General features: G+C 40.6%; 1 pseudogene; it reads right to left on the bottom strand.

The window, feature by feature from the left end:
• Positions 1-4,380: 4,380 nt before the first annotated feature.
• The window catches only part of LOC142508934 (receptor-like protein EIX2), a 60,524-nt pseudogene continuing 48,922 nt past the window's right edge, over positions 4,381-15,982 (bottom strand).

Here is a 15,982-nt window from a genome sequence, read left to right as displayed (position 1 = left end):
TGAAGTAATGCATGAGTAATAATATGTATTTCAAATGCTTCCCATTGATTATTGCTATATGTACATTGTTAGTGTGTTTATTGATGAAAACATAGCACAATATTCCATTGTTATGTATTAAATATGAAAGACATTCATGAATATTTAAGATGGGTGTTATGTCATTAACATGAACATGAAAGAAAAGGAAAATGACTGATTTTTATAAGATATATCAGCTTGTTGACATCATGGGTGGTTTTAAGTCCACCAAACCTATTGGTCAATATATGTTCATGGGGCGTGGGGTTGTCAAATGTGCTTCCTGACGTCCAACACAGTAGTAGCTATATAATAAAGCAAGCACAGTAGTACAGGTCAACTAATGAGGCTCAAGTATAAAAATGAACATGAATATATGCTATGGTATGACATGGTTTAAAATTTCATTGTTGACCATGACTTGATATGTATGCTCTTTCTATGCATATTGATACGTATAAGTGCCTACTTATTGAGTTTTATAAACTCACCTAGCTCATGTATTACAGGATCAGGTAATGAGGATACATAGGATGTCGGTTAGCCAGTGGATGTTTGTGACGTGCCTTACCTCGACAAGAACCTGACGTCTTATTGTATAGCTTCTGCATATGTATTATGTTGTATAGCTTCCACATATGTATTATAGTGGATTTTATGTCAGAGTTTGAAACAAGTTTCACGACGTTTATGACTATATGTATAATGATACGGTGTATGTTTGAGTATGATTATATGTATGTATAGATATTGTTGCTGGGATTGTTGGCTTATACAAAATGTAGGGACACCACGTCAAAATTTTTATAAACCATCAAATTGATACTCTTATTTGAATTAATTCATGATAAAGGATATTATCAAACCCTATTTTGATTATAGGTATAGAAGAAGGGTGTTACACATCATATGGTATCAGATCCCACGGTTCTTCGAGAGGGAAGACACTGCACTTCATCCATACATAGGGAACTCGGCAAATAAGTATCTTTGTATCCCATAGTTTATGCTAAGTTATGTGCTTCTATGTGACCTACATGTAGGATAAAAGACAATGCCACCTAAACGCAAGGTGCATGAGGGAGAGTCATCTAAGGGCAAGGCCCCAGCAGTAGAAGGTAAAGGCAGTGGTCACGACCTATAGACGATTTTGCTCAGCTGCTCCAACAACAAGCGAAATACCATGGGGAGCAGATACAACAATTACTTGAAATGCAGCGGACAACACACGAGCAGGCACAAGCACAAGCCATGCTACCCAGACAAGGGCATTTTCAAACAGATGTATATGATCATTTTCGACGTCTGAATCCTCCTGAATTCATGGGAAGCACCGACCCGGCAGTAGCAGAAGAATGGATTAAGTCATTGGAGTCCATCTTATCCTACCTCCATATGGAAGATACTGACAAAGTAACTTGTGCCATCTTTTTGTTAACGAAACATGCAAGAATATGGTGGGAGAGTGCAAAAGTGGCATTACCCGCGAGACCATTGACATGGGATACATTTAAGTCCACGTTTTACAAAAAATATTTTAGTAAAGATGTACGAGCCAAGAAAGCCAGTGATTTCCTCAATTTGAAGCAAGGAACCATGTCAATGACTGAATGAATATATACAAGAATTCAAGACTAGAGTTCAATATGTACCATATATTGCACAGGATGACACAAGTAAGGGCGAACACTTCATGAGGGGACTTCTCTCTGAAATTAAAAGAGATGCACAAATGTCGAAAGTTGTTACATACGGGGAGATAGTGGAAAGAGCACTTATGGCATAATAGGATGAACAAGACATTGACAGAGACAGGCAACAAACAACAAAGGCATCAGTATTTTCAAAAGAGCCAAGGAACAGGACAAGGCAAAAGAACCGATAGCAAAGGTACTCTACCAGAGGAATCCCGTGGCAAGGGTCCTCCTCCACGTAAGGAACATGACATACCACCTTGTCCTAAATTTAGCAAAACCCATGGTGAGGAATGTATGCAAGGTACCAATATTTGTTATCGTAGCAAAAAGTCAGGGCATCTCGCCAGAAATTGTCTAGGGAGTTTTGAGAAAGTACATGGACGTCTATTCTCGATGACCAAAGAGGAAGTAGATGCAGATACATCGATGATTACTTGTATGTTCTTGATTTCTGATATCACTGCAATTGTTTTACTAGATTCAGAGGCCATGCATTCCTTTATTTCAGAGTCGTTTGTATGGAGACTGGGCATTACAGCAAGTACAATAGAGACACAACTCTCCATAGATTTACCTTCCGGGAAAGAATTATAGACAGATCAGATTGTACGAGTGTGTCCAATATATGTCCAAGGCTGGGAGATGTATGCCGACTTGATAGTGCTGAAAATGACAGATTTTGATGTGATACTGGGAATGGATTGGCTCTCGAAGTATAGAGTTACGATTAACTGTGGTATGAAAATGATCAAGTTTGCGCCAGAAGGAGCTAAACCATTCACAGTAACAAGTGCAGATATATCCTTACCTCTTCCGATAATCTCTTGTATGAAGGAATTTAAATTACTACAGAAGATGTGTCAAGGATATTTAGCATATGTTCTGATCATTGTTCCACATGTTCGTGAGTTAAAAGATACAAATGTTGTTTGTGAATTTTCAGATGTATTTCCCGATGATATAACAAGCTTACCCCCAAATAGAGAGATCGAATTTTTGATTGATGTTATAGCAGGAACCCATACGATCTCGAAAGCTCCTTATCGATTATCTCTTACAGAGATGAAAGAATTGAAAGAACAGTTATATGAGTTACTTGATAAATGGTTTATTTGACCGAGCTTTTCACCGTGGGGTGCACCCGTTTTGTTTGTGAAAAAAGACGATACCCTTCGTCAACATATTGATTATAGAGAGTTGAACAAAGTGACAATCAAAAACAGATATCCCCTCCTTGGAATTGATGATTTTTTTGATCAATTAAAAAGAGCTGCTATCTTCTCGAAGTAAAATCATATGATATCTCAAAGACTGTATTCCGAACCAGGTATGGGCATTATGAATTTCTTGTAATTCCATTTGGACTAACGAATGCACCAGCTACTTTTATGGATTTAAGGAACAGAATTTTCAAGCCATTTTTAGACAAGTTCGTGATTGTATTTATAGATGATATTCTCATTTACTCACGAATTGCAGAGGAACATCGTGAACATCTGAAACTAGTTTTTCAAACTTTGAAGGATAAACATTTATATTCCAAATGGAAGAAATGTGAATTTTGGCTTGAACAGGTAGCATTCTTGGGCCATATCATATCCAAAGAAGGCGTTTCAGTTGATCCTAGCAAGATTGAAGCTGTTAATAACTGGCCACGACCAACTACTATTGCTGAAGTACGCAGTTTTCTTGGGTTGTCTGGTTATTACCGTCGTTTTATAGCAGGATTCTCAAAAATATCATTGCCCTTAACTGCTTTGACAAGAAAAGATGTGAAATTTGTATGGAATGAAGCATGTGATCGCAGTTTCCAAGAGCTAAAGACAAAATTGACATCAGCACCAGTTCTTGCGATTCCAGAAGGACCGGGAGGATTTGTAATGTACAGTGAAGTGTCAAAACATGGCAAGGTGCAGTCTTAATGCAGCATGGGAAAGTGATTGCTTATGCATCAAGACAATTGAAGGAATATGAAAATAACTATCCTACACATGATTTAAAAATGGCAGCAGTGGTATTTGCGTTGAAAATATGGCGTCATTAACTGAATGGTGAGCAGTGTGAAATTTACATTGACCACAATTTGAAATATTTCTTCACGCAAAAAGAACTTAATATGCAACAACGACGTTGGTTCGAATTAGTGAAGGATTATGATTGTGTTATTAATTATCATCCAGGTAAAGCCAATGTTGTTGCAGATGTGTTAAGTCGAAAATCCAGTTCTATTGCCGCAGTGCAAGTACAAGAACAAGTCTTATGGGATTTACAGAACTTGCAAATTGACATTATTCCAAAGGGGGCTGCAATCCGGTTATCATCCCTCATGGTTTGACCAACACTTGCAGACAGAATCAAGGCCAAACAAAGTGCATATAATGAATTACAACAACTCAGACAGCGAGATGAGGAAAAAAATTTTGAACTTTAAATGGAATGGAGAAGGAATGTGGACATATCGAGGTAGATTGTGTGTGCCAAAACAAGGAATGCTAAAAACCGACATTCTTATAGATGCTCATGCTACAGCTTATTCGATTCATCCAGGAGGCACAAAAAAGTACAAAGATTTAAAACCATTATTTTGGTGGCCAGGTATGAAGAAGGACATTGCTCAATTTGTTGCACAATGTCTCACTTGCCAACAGGTCAAAATTGAACATCAAAGACCAGCAAGACTATTGAAACCATTACCCATTCCTGAGTGGAAATGGGAACATATTACAATGGATTTCATACTTTTTTTACCAAGAACACAAAGTGGATTCAATGCTATATGGGTTATTATTGATCGACTCACAAAATCAGCTCACTTTCTTCCAGTGAAGACCACCTACACGATGAATCAATAAGCTGAAGAATACATCAAAGAGATAGTAAGGCTTCATGGCATCCCAGTGTCCATTGTATCTGATAGAGATCCCAAATTTACGTCTGCGTTTTGGAAAAGTTTACATCATGCTATGGGAACTCGATTAGCATTTAGTACAGCATTCCACCCTCAAACCGATGAACAATCAGAAAGAGTAAATCAGATCTTAGAAGATATGTTGAAGGCTTTTACTATTGACTTTCCAGGCAATTGGGATAGTAAACTACCGTTGGCTGAGTTTACATATAACAATAGTTATCAATCAACTATAGGAATGGCACTCAGTCAACTATTGGAATGGCACCTTATACTTCATTATATGGTAGAAAATTTTGATCTCCAGTACATTGGGATGAAGTAGGAGAAGGAAAGTTATTAGGCCCTGAATTGGTGCAACAAACATCAGAATTTGTAACCAAGATCAGAGAAAGAATGCACACTGCCCCGAGCTGACAAAAAAGTTATGCTAATGTGCGACGTCATCCATTGGAATTTCATGTTGGTGACCATGTATTTGTAAAAATATCACCATTGAAGAGCATTTTACGTTTCGGTAAGAAGGGAAAATTAAGTCCAAGATATATCGGTCCATTTGAAATCTTGGACAGAATAGGAGACAGAGCTTTACCACCAAATTTGTCAAATGTTCATAACGTGTTTCATGTTTCCTTTCTACGGAAGTATTTGGCCAATCCATCTCACGTTCTTCATTACAAACCATTGGAGCTTGCATCGAATCTCTCGTATAAAGAACGGCCGGTCCAAATCTTAGATAGGAAATCAAAAGTGTTACGAGGCAAGGAAATACCCTTAGTGAAACTATTATGGCGCAATCATGCAATCGAAGAAGCAACTTGGGAGCGAGAAGATAAAATTCAAGAGAGATATCCTGAACTATATGGTACGTCAAATTTCGAGGAAGGAATACTTTGAAGGATGGGAGAATTGTAATGCCCTGTTACTCGTACAAATGATTAATAATGCGTTTATATAATATAGTATGTGATTATTTAACTCATTATGTTTCACGTGTTGTTTGATGTATATGATTTATATATTTTCCATGACGTATTGAGAATGAATATATGTCTAAATAGTGATAGTAAGATATGTAGATAAAGTAGTGTAATGGAAGTTGGTATAGAAATGCAGGAAATGAGATGAAAATATGTCAGTTCTTACGATTTTCTGCATAATTATTTGGATATTGATCCAAATTGTGTGAGGCCACAACCATTAGAAATTTAAGATATAAGGTTACAATCGAATTTCAAATGAAATAATTTCAGACGAACCTCCATGATGAAATCCGTACGAAAAAAATTGACAAAAATCTCAACAATCGAATTTCAGACGAACCTTCAAAGAACTCGTCTTTGACAATCCGTACGAAAACAATTGACAAACGCCACAAAGATGAAATATTTGATAAGTTTGCTTTTTAAGAACAAAGCAAAAGCCTTGAAAAGTTTGATAGAAAACTCAAAAATATTTTATAAAACTCAAGTTCATTCCTCATACAATGATAAAATTCGTTTATATATAAAAATTACAACCAAAAACGCATTCTAGGGTTCCTAGGAAAAAAACTGTGCTGCGGCGTGCGCTGGTTAGCAGGATCACGCGCAGGGGCGCGTGGCGTTTTGTCCTTGGCCAGAGACGTGCGTGCGGCTGCGCCACTTTTGGCGCGGTGCCGCGCGCTGTTCTGCCCTGTGCGCACATGGCTGCGCGTCTTGTTGCACCGGTGCGTGCCAACCACTATTCTCTCTGGCCATTGTGCACTCACATGCTTGATTTCTCGGGACTTCTTCATTATATTCTTTGTTGAACTACACCACTCGCTTGAATATGCTTGATTCATCATTATTGAGCTTGAAATTCCGAGACAACGATGCTTCTTAAATCTTCTTCCAACCATTTGCACGCCATGCCTAGCCCAGATTCATATCAACCTGGCCTTCTTCAAAAAGATTTGTCCTCAAATCTTGTCTACCTACACAAAAACGAAGCAAGTTAGTAATAACAAGGATTATATTATCAACATACTTACCTTTAAGCTCAATTTTGTAGGTGTTATCATTTGCTCTCTCCATGAGCACTGGAAATCCCAACTTCACTGTCGCCTTTCCTATGTATTCACACATTGCTCAATACGATAAATAATAAATGATACAAAATGACATTAATAAAATTTCATTAAGCATCACGAAAATTAAATTCCTCTAATTCTTAGACCTAGTTAGCAACATAATAAAATCCATACAAATGTACGACCATAGTCTACTAGGAATAAGATATAATTGATGCAACACATAAGAATCTAGCTTAGATGCCATTTCCCTATACCCAATGCACACTTGACTACCCACTTAACATACCTCTTCATATGCAACCAACACATATAATCATGAATTTTATTCATGCATGATGAAATCACAACAATAAGCCTCACTAGCGACTAATTCATAAAATGAACATAACATGAACAATTTAATCTCCTTAAAAATATATTCATCATGAACATAGAAATTCTTCTACTCGTTCATGGTCTTTTCACCACTATAACTAAACAAATAATAATCATGCCAATATAACATTCCAAATGTACCATTCACGCAATCCCTTAACACAACACTTAGATTTAAGTCTAATGCATACAAATCATTGTCACTACGACATCCCTCCTATTTTAATAACTCGTGAGAAATCAAAATTCACAATAGATACTTGCAATTCATCTAGGTCTCAAATCCATAACAATCAATGAATAAGGATAAATTTACATCCGGCCCCTTAACCCCCAAATTTGCAACACGTTCTCCAAGCTTTGGAAAACGATACCTCAAAGAATAAGGATAAGATCGAAAGTCATACCTCATGGTTGTTGTGTTGGCAACTAACCTTACCTCACCTTGATTGCCTCCAACGTCATGTTGACCAACACATTTCCTTCCTCCACCATCAGTTCTTGATTGCCTCCTCATCATGTCATCTCCATAATCCTGCAAATGTGAAATAACAATGCTCGGGATTGAACCGGCGATATCATCACAGTGATAATAAACCTCTTTGGACAAGGATATTTTAAGGGGTTTATACAAAATTAAATAACTATCTACCTCACTCTTTTCACTCCTTTGAGCCTTTAATTTATTTTTATCTTTCTTTTCTTTGGCCTCTTTTTCTTTTTCATTTTCATCTTTTTCTTTTATTTCTATGACCACCTCACTTTTTGGTTCATTCTTTCTTTCGACCATATCACATTTTTTTCCACTAATGCAATAAATTTCAATTGATCAAAAGAAATATGTTTTTCCTCAAATGATGTGCGCAACAAAGTTTCTTCTTGCCTATTCTCCTCCTCCATAATAGAAAAATTAGGCATTTATTCCCCACCTAATGATTCAGCTTCCACTGTACACATTTTAACATTATTTGACTCATCAACTAGTTGTAAGGCCCGAGAATTTGATTATCGTAATCTGAAATGAATTGTGGATAAATTGAGGTGATTATAGATGAAACGGATCAGACCGGGATAGACGAAAAGAAGACCGAATTATGTGCGAGGACAGAACACCTCGCGCATATGCGCGACCGGGCAGGGCGCATATGCGCGAGGCAGGCAGAGCACCTCGCGCATTTGCGCGACATGGATCAACGCATGTGCGCGAGGGTACCCGAGAGTTGTGAAAAATTGTGAAGGACCTCGCGCATAAGCGCCGAATGAGGGCGCGCATATGCGGGAGCTGCCGAGACTTACACGCGCCGAGACATAGTGTCTCGCACATATACGCCGAGGATAGTCGCGCATATGCGCGAGACGTGTTGTGTTAGGGTGAAGCCATTTGCCCCTTACATGCAAGATATATATATCAACACTTCTAATTCCTTCATTCAAATTTCCAGAGGAAGGAACCGAGAGTATTAAGAATTCCCAAGCTTCCATATTTTAGATTGGTGATTTTGTGAAATCCGACCGTTCAATTATCGATCCAAGCTCAGATTTGTGATCCTCTTGTCACTAGCTTGTAAAGGATGTAAGTTTTGTTATGTTCTTGCTTGAATTTGAATATTATGTTGGGGAAATCAGATTTTGAGCTATAGGATGTGTTCTTGATATGTTGAGATAAGTAGAATTTAAACCGGATCGAAGAAATGCTATCATATGCTATTGTTGTCGATTTTTCATGCTATGTGTGAGGTAGAATGTACAGATTTGGTATTGACATGATATGTTAAGTGATTATAAGTTATTGAGATGGGCAGTATTGGATTTATATTGCCGGTATATCAAGATTTCGCTGTCATGCCGTCGAAATGTATCGAGATTGCGTGTTGATATTCTTACGTTGAGTTGGAGATTGATATAGTGCATATTATACATGTATTTCAGATTTGTATTGAAGGTTTTGAAGATTGGGATTGATTTCATCCAACCAAACACCAAACAAAGAAATGTATAAATCAATGTTGAACCGGGAAATACGACTCGAGTCAGATTGGACTGGAGTGTAGAACCCGTAACTTAGACTACGTATAAGCCATGCATAATTCTAGTATTTTAAATTAAATTGACTTCATTGCATGAATATTTAAATGCCTTTCTTTGAAGTTAATTATTTTAGTCAGCAGTTTAATTTTATTCTTTCAGTTATTTCAGTGAGGCCGGACTGGAGTTGGAGTTTAGAGATACAATTTAAGATTTAGAAAATATTTTCAGGACTTAATTTAGCTAGCAAGTAAGTTTATTTATGTTAAAAAGGAGGTCGATGATTTATTTTAATTACTTGAGGTGAGTAGGAAATAAATTCATTTGAGTTCAATTAATTAAGGGATTTATTCACTAAATTATTCAGGGGATTAGTGAGGCTTTTAAGGGTTATAAATTTACTAGCTAGAAAACATTTCCCCTCCATTTATTAGTGAGATTTTCGGCCACCCTATGTCTAGACAACTCTTTTGCCAACTCATTACCTTTAATCCTTTCTTTATATTTAATTAAGTAGGATAATTCTTCAATCTGTTTTTTAGCACCATTTAATTAACCAATTAGTATTATCCTAGTCTAGTTATCATGAAGGATAATCGGCCACCCCATCCAATCCCTCCAACAATTCATTTGATAGCAAACAACATTTCAAAATTCAAATAATGGTAGACTTGGTCACCCCTTTGTATCTCTTTATTATGGGATCTCCCCTCACTCCCCCAACAACTTAATCCCCTCCTCCATCACCGAAAACAGCAGCCATTTCAGATTAAAAATCGTGACCCTCATAGCCTAGAACAAGAGAGAAAAGAAAAGGAAAGAAAATCACTCCACCTCCTCCGCGCCGAGTCGTCGTATTCTTTCGTTTTTCATTCAAACAAAAACCAAGGCATGTCTAGATTTCTTTCAAACCTCAATCAAGTCCTACTATTATTTTAAACATCACTTTTACATGATTTTTATACAAGAAAACCGAAATTTACATCGAGCATTTTCGAAATGCATGTGCAGAATTTTTCGACTTTCATGATGCTCTTCATGGTTTTCTCTTGTTTCAGTTGCTACAGGTTATGGTTCGACTCCAGGCTCCCAAGGCGGCTCCTAGACATGTAATAGGATGCATTAGGACCATGTTGGTCCATTCATTCAGTCCCCATGCTTGCTGGAAAAACGAAATCACTGCAAGCTCCCCATAGGTGCAGAATTGTGTTCGAAAATTCAGTTTGCTGTCATAATGGAAATGGATCTGATCATGGCTGCCACAAGGCCCATAGCCATGGTTGGATAACTTCCCTAGCATGTCTAAGACGTAACTAAGTTGCCCTTTTGGTGGCTTGGTCCATGGTGCGCCGGTTTTTAAATCAAATGCAAGAACAGCCCCTCCCCTCTCGGCCCCTTCGGTTTTTGACAGCATGTGTGTGTTCGAGTTTTGTGTATGGGTGTGGATCTTGGTTGGCCAATGGCCCTTAGCCACGGTTCATACCCTACCACTGGATGTCTAGATCATGTCATGGTCAATCAAATGACCACCGGAGCGATCCGTGACAGCAAAAACAAGAACAAGAGCCCGACGTGCAGAATTTGTTCTCGGGTAGGAACTTTCGGTTGGTTACTGGAATGAGGCGAATCTTGGCTGGCTTAGGGCCCTTAGCCATGGTTCAAATCATTCCTTGGGATGTTTTTGAGAGGATATGGTCGGTGGTTCAAGCCCCAATGGCCAAAAGTCTTGCAAACGACGCGATGCAAGTGAAGTTGCTGCTGCTGGAATTTGACAGCAACTTGCTGTGACGGTTCGGAGGCTTGTTTGAGTTCTTGGTTGGCTTTTAGCCTATGTCCTTGGACTGCACAGTGCCTCATCGAGTTAGAAAGGTCGTGTTTTTGACCGTTTGTGATTCGGATCATTTTTGAGGTCGTACGAGAATTTACGGTGCGATGTGCCAAATTGACTCTCGAAAGAGCGTTTCTTGTTTTGGCCTCCATTTCAACTAGATTTCGACCCTCATCATTTTAGGAGCATTAGTTCATAATTTTAAGCGTATTTTAATCATGACTATACGTCGGTTCAGTGTTGGTTCGGGTTGGTTCGGAGTCATGATTAAATACGAAGTCGTTAGACGTAATTGTCGCATTTTCAAACTTAATTGCATAGTTTGGTCAAGTATAAGCTATTGCATATTTTTCATGGCATATTTAGGTTGCAGCGAGCATGGGAGCGATCCAATACAGTTGGTAAAATATACAGGATATTTTCATTATGCCATTTAATTATATTACGTGCATGAAAATAGAAAATACTTATTTTTGAGATTTATGCGATATTGCTTGTGGTCAATTCACTATTATGGGAGCATTATGTTACACGGTCGCCAGTGACCAATCAGTTCAGTTTGGTACCACCCGGTCGCCAGTGACCGGTCAGTCAGTTCAGTTTGATACTCCCCGGTAGCCAGTTACCGATCAGTTCAGTTCAGTGCAGGGGCCACAGGCGTTGACCATAATCTCAACAGAAAATTATTACCAGTCATTTCATTACAGGGCTCCAAGGAGCAAACATTTTTACTATGATATTTAATTCAATAATGCACGTATTATATTGCTCAGTGCAAGTCATTTTCAGTATGCCTCATGACATGATATTTTATCCCATGCAAATTTTACTTTAGTATTTACTCGTTACCTACGATATTTGCATGCTGAGTCTTTAGGTTCACTAGACTTGATTGTTGTAGGTACTGATGAGCATGGAGCCGAGGGCGGGGACCAGTGAGCCAGCTTGGGTCGGCAGTAGTGGCACCCGAGGACCTCATTTGCAGCATGTTACCATTTTATGCAAACATTTTTATCCGTTGTTGAATATTCTTAAATTGTTATTTTTTTGCAAACTTTATTTTCTTCCGCTGCCATATTTCTAAACATTGAACTTGATTCATCAGTTGATTTTATGAATGAGGCAATTTAAGTTCTTTAAAAAGAAACTTTTAAATTTTCCTCAAAATTTTCAAGCAAGGATTTTCGGGCTTTCACAGTTCGTATCAGAGCCTATGTTCTTGTAAAGGGTTACACTACTACTGACCACGAGAAGCTCACGAAGCCACGTCTTCGGTTTGTAAGTTTTACATTTCAGCATTTTATTTAAAGCATGAATTATTTTGACAGCATGCTGCCATGAAATAGTTTCGATCAGATTTTCAGTATTTCAGTGTTCATTTAAAATAAATTATGGAATTATGCATGTTAGTTACGTATGGATTATGTTTGGAACAGTATGCCCCCTAGACTTCAAGTCAGACGCCCGAGAGGTGGTGGCGAGCACCGTCGCGAGGACGGTGATGATCAGAGACAAGAGAGGCAGGGACCTCTACCACCTCCTCCTCCTCCTCCTCCGCCGGATATGAATGCCCAGATGCTAGCTGGGATGACGCAGTTCTTCGCACAGTTTGCGGGGAAAAATGCCGCAGCCGCAGCCAGGCCGACAGGGCCCGAGGCTGTTTATGAGAGGTTTATGAAGATGCGCCCGAAGGAGTTTTCTGGGACGTCTGACCCCATGATTGCCGAGGGATGGATCAAATCCCTCGAGGTTATCTTCAAGTTCATGGAGCTGGGAGATGCAGACAGAGTCCGTTGTGCCACCTATCTGTTCAGTGGAGATGCCCGCTTATGGTGGGAAGGAGCGTCAGTAGCCCTGACCTTGGCTACACTGTCATGGACACGCTTCACGGAGGTTTTCTACTCCAAATATTCGCACCAGGTTGACCACCGAGTTCATGAGCCTGAGACAGGGAGATATGACGGTTACAGAGTTCATCCGTAAGTTCGAGAGGGGCTGTCATTTTGTGCCCCTGATCGCGAATGATGCCAAAGCCAAGTTGATGCATTTCCTGGTGGGTCTACGGCCAATCTTGCGCCGGGATGTTAGGGTGTCTGACCCTGCTACTTATGAGATTGCTGTCTCCAAAGCCCTAGCCGCAGAGCAGGATCTGCGGGATATCGAGAGGGATCGCCAGGGCAAGCGCCCAGTCCAGGTACCACACCGCCCTCCTCCTCATCATCATCAGCAGCAGAACAAGAGGCATTTCACGGACCGCCTAGAAACAGAGGCCAGCAGCAGCAGCAGCGGGGACGCCCAGCCCCGAGGACTTATGAGCACCCAGTCTGTCCCAAGTGCTCACGCCGCCATCCGGGAGCATGTATGTCTGGCTCAGGAAAGTGTTTTAAGTGTGGCAGTCCAGACCACATGTTGCTGCAGTGCCCTCAGAGGAATCTGCCTACCCAAGGCAGAGTTTTTGCTCTCCATGCCACGGAAACAAACCCGGAGATTATGTTGTTGACAGGTACCTTTAAGCTTTAAGTTATTATTTGAATTTCCGTGTTTTGGGGATAGGGATTAAGATTGAACTTAGAACTGTGATAGGATTGCATGCTCTACTCAGTAGTATTTTGGGGATTTAAGTTAGAAGAACTCTGGCCTTTGCATGTCTATAAGTTTGGTTCTTGTAGCTATTGGATCCAACTTAGAGTTCCGATCTTTCAGGGAGAATTTTTATATCTGGTTCCGCCACCAAGGCCTTGATAGATTCAGGGGCCACTCACTCGTTTATTTCGGAGGTCTTTGCAAACTTTCTCAAGATCAAGACCATTGGGCTAGATATAGCCTTTTCAGTAGTGTTGCCGTCAGGCGAGGCGATGGCAGCTACCAATGTTATCCGAGATATAGACCTTGAGCTGCACGGTAATCTTGTTTATGCGGATCTGATTGTGCTACCGATGCCAGAATTTGACATCATCCTAGGGATGGACTGGCTATTGAGGAACAGAGTGTTGATAGACTTCCAGCGGAGATCTGTTCTTGTCCGACCGCCTGGAATGGAGCAGTTCTTATTTGATTCGGACATGTACTTTCCTTTACCGCGCATTATTCCTTATGTTCAGGCCAGGAAGCTCATGCATAGAGGGTGTCGGGCATTTCTAGCGACCTTTTTATCTGTCCCTGAGGAACCCAGCCAGTCAGCCTCAGATGTTCCGATTGTCAGAGATTTCTTAGACGTTTTTCCCGAAGACGTCTCTGGTATGCCACCCGAGATAGAGGTGGAGTTTTCCATTGAGCTTATGCCAGGTACGGCTCCGATATCCAAAGCGCCGTACCGACTAGCACCGACAGAGATGGCAGAGCTTAAGAAGCAGATACAGGAACTTCTGGACAAGGAGTTCATTCTCCCTAGCTTCTCACCTTGGGGCGCGCCAGTCTTGTTTGTTAAGAAGAAGGATGGCTCTATGAGACTTTTTATTGGCTATCGGGAGTTGAACAGGGTTACAGTGAAGAATAAATACCCACTTCCGAGGATTGAGGATCTGTTTGACCAGTTGCAGGGAGCTTCGATTTTCTCCAAGATTGATCTGTGCTCTGGTTATCACCAGTTGAGGGTGAGAGATGCTGATGTTTCCAAGACTTCTTTTAGGACTCGTTATGGCCACTACGAGTTCCTTGTGATGCCGTTCGGTCTGGCGAATGCGCCAGCGATCTTCATGGATCTCATGAATCGCGTATTTTAGCCGTATCTTGACCAGTTTGTGATAGTATTCATAGACGACATTCTCGTCTACTCCAAGAATCAGGAGGATCACAGCCGACATCTGACCACAGTGTTGCAGACCTTGCAGAAGCATAAGTTGTTTGCGAAGTTCAGCAAGTGCGAATTCTGGTTAGAGAATGTGGCGTTCATAGGCCACATCGTTTCTAGCAGTGGTATTGAGGTAGACCCAGCAAAAGTTGCAGCAGTCAGAGATTGGGTTGTGCCTCAGAATGCATCCGAGATCCGCAGTTTTATTGGGCTAGCAGGATATTACCGGAATTTCATTCAGGGATTCTCCTCTATTGCCGTTCCACTCACATCACTGACCAAGAAAAATGCTAAATTCGTGTGGAGCGAGGAGTGTCAGAAGAGCTTCGATACTTTGAAGCAAGCTCTCATCTCAGCACCAGTTTTAGCCATGCCATCAGGGCCCGGCGAGTTTGTCCTTTATACGGATGCTTCGAAGCCTCGGTTTAGGCGCAGTTTTGATGCAGCATGGGAGAGTGATAGCGTATGCTTCTCGACAGCTGAAAATCCACGAGAAGAATTACCCTACTCATGATCTAGAGTTGGCGGCCGTAGTTTTTGCCTTGAAGATTTGGAGGCATTATCTGTATGGAGAGAAGTGCCAGATCTTTACCGACCACAAGAGCCTCAAGTATTTCTTTACGCAGAAGGAGCTGAACATGCGTCAGAGGCGTTGGTTGGAGCTTGTGAAAGACTACGATTGTGACATTAGCTACCACCCGGGTAAAGCTAATGTAATTGCAGTTGCATTGAGCAGAAAAGTCGCAGTGATGGCTCATTTGACGATTCAGAAACCTCTTCAGCTTGAGATGCAGAAGTTTGATCTAGAGTCATATCCTCGAGATAGAGTTCCCCGTCTATCTACTTTGACGATTCAGTCTTCTTTTATTGACCGTATTCGCAGTGGTCAGGCCGCAGATGAGCAGTTGGCACAATGGAAGCTGAGGGATGAAGCCAAGGGCAGTGTCTTGTATACAGTCAGCGACGGTATAGTGAGATACCGAGACAGGATGTGGGTTCCTAGCAGTGATACTATCCGAGAAGATATTCTATCAGAGGCCCACATGTCCCCGTACTCCATTCACCCGGGGAGTACGAAGATGTACAAAGATCTACAGTTGTTGTATTGGTGGCCAGGGATGAAGAGAGACATCAGACGTTTTGTATCCAAGTGTCTGACTTGCCAGTTAGTGAAGGCGGAGCATCAGAGACCAGCAGGTTTGCTCAAGCCTCTCCCTATTCCCGAGTGGAAGTGTGAGAATGAATGTTACCATGGACTTTGTGACCGGATTGCCGAGGTCAG

This window comes from Primulina tabacum, chromosome 1 (genome assembly GCF_025594145.1).
Source record: "Primulina tabacum isolate GXHZ01 chromosome 1, ASM2559414v2, whole genome shotgun sequence".
Lineage (NCBI taxonomy): Eukaryota > Viridiplantae > Streptophyta > Magnoliopsida > Lamiales > Gesneriaceae > Primulina > Primulina tabacum.
This window is presented reverse-complemented; position numbering and strand designations above follow the sequence as displayed.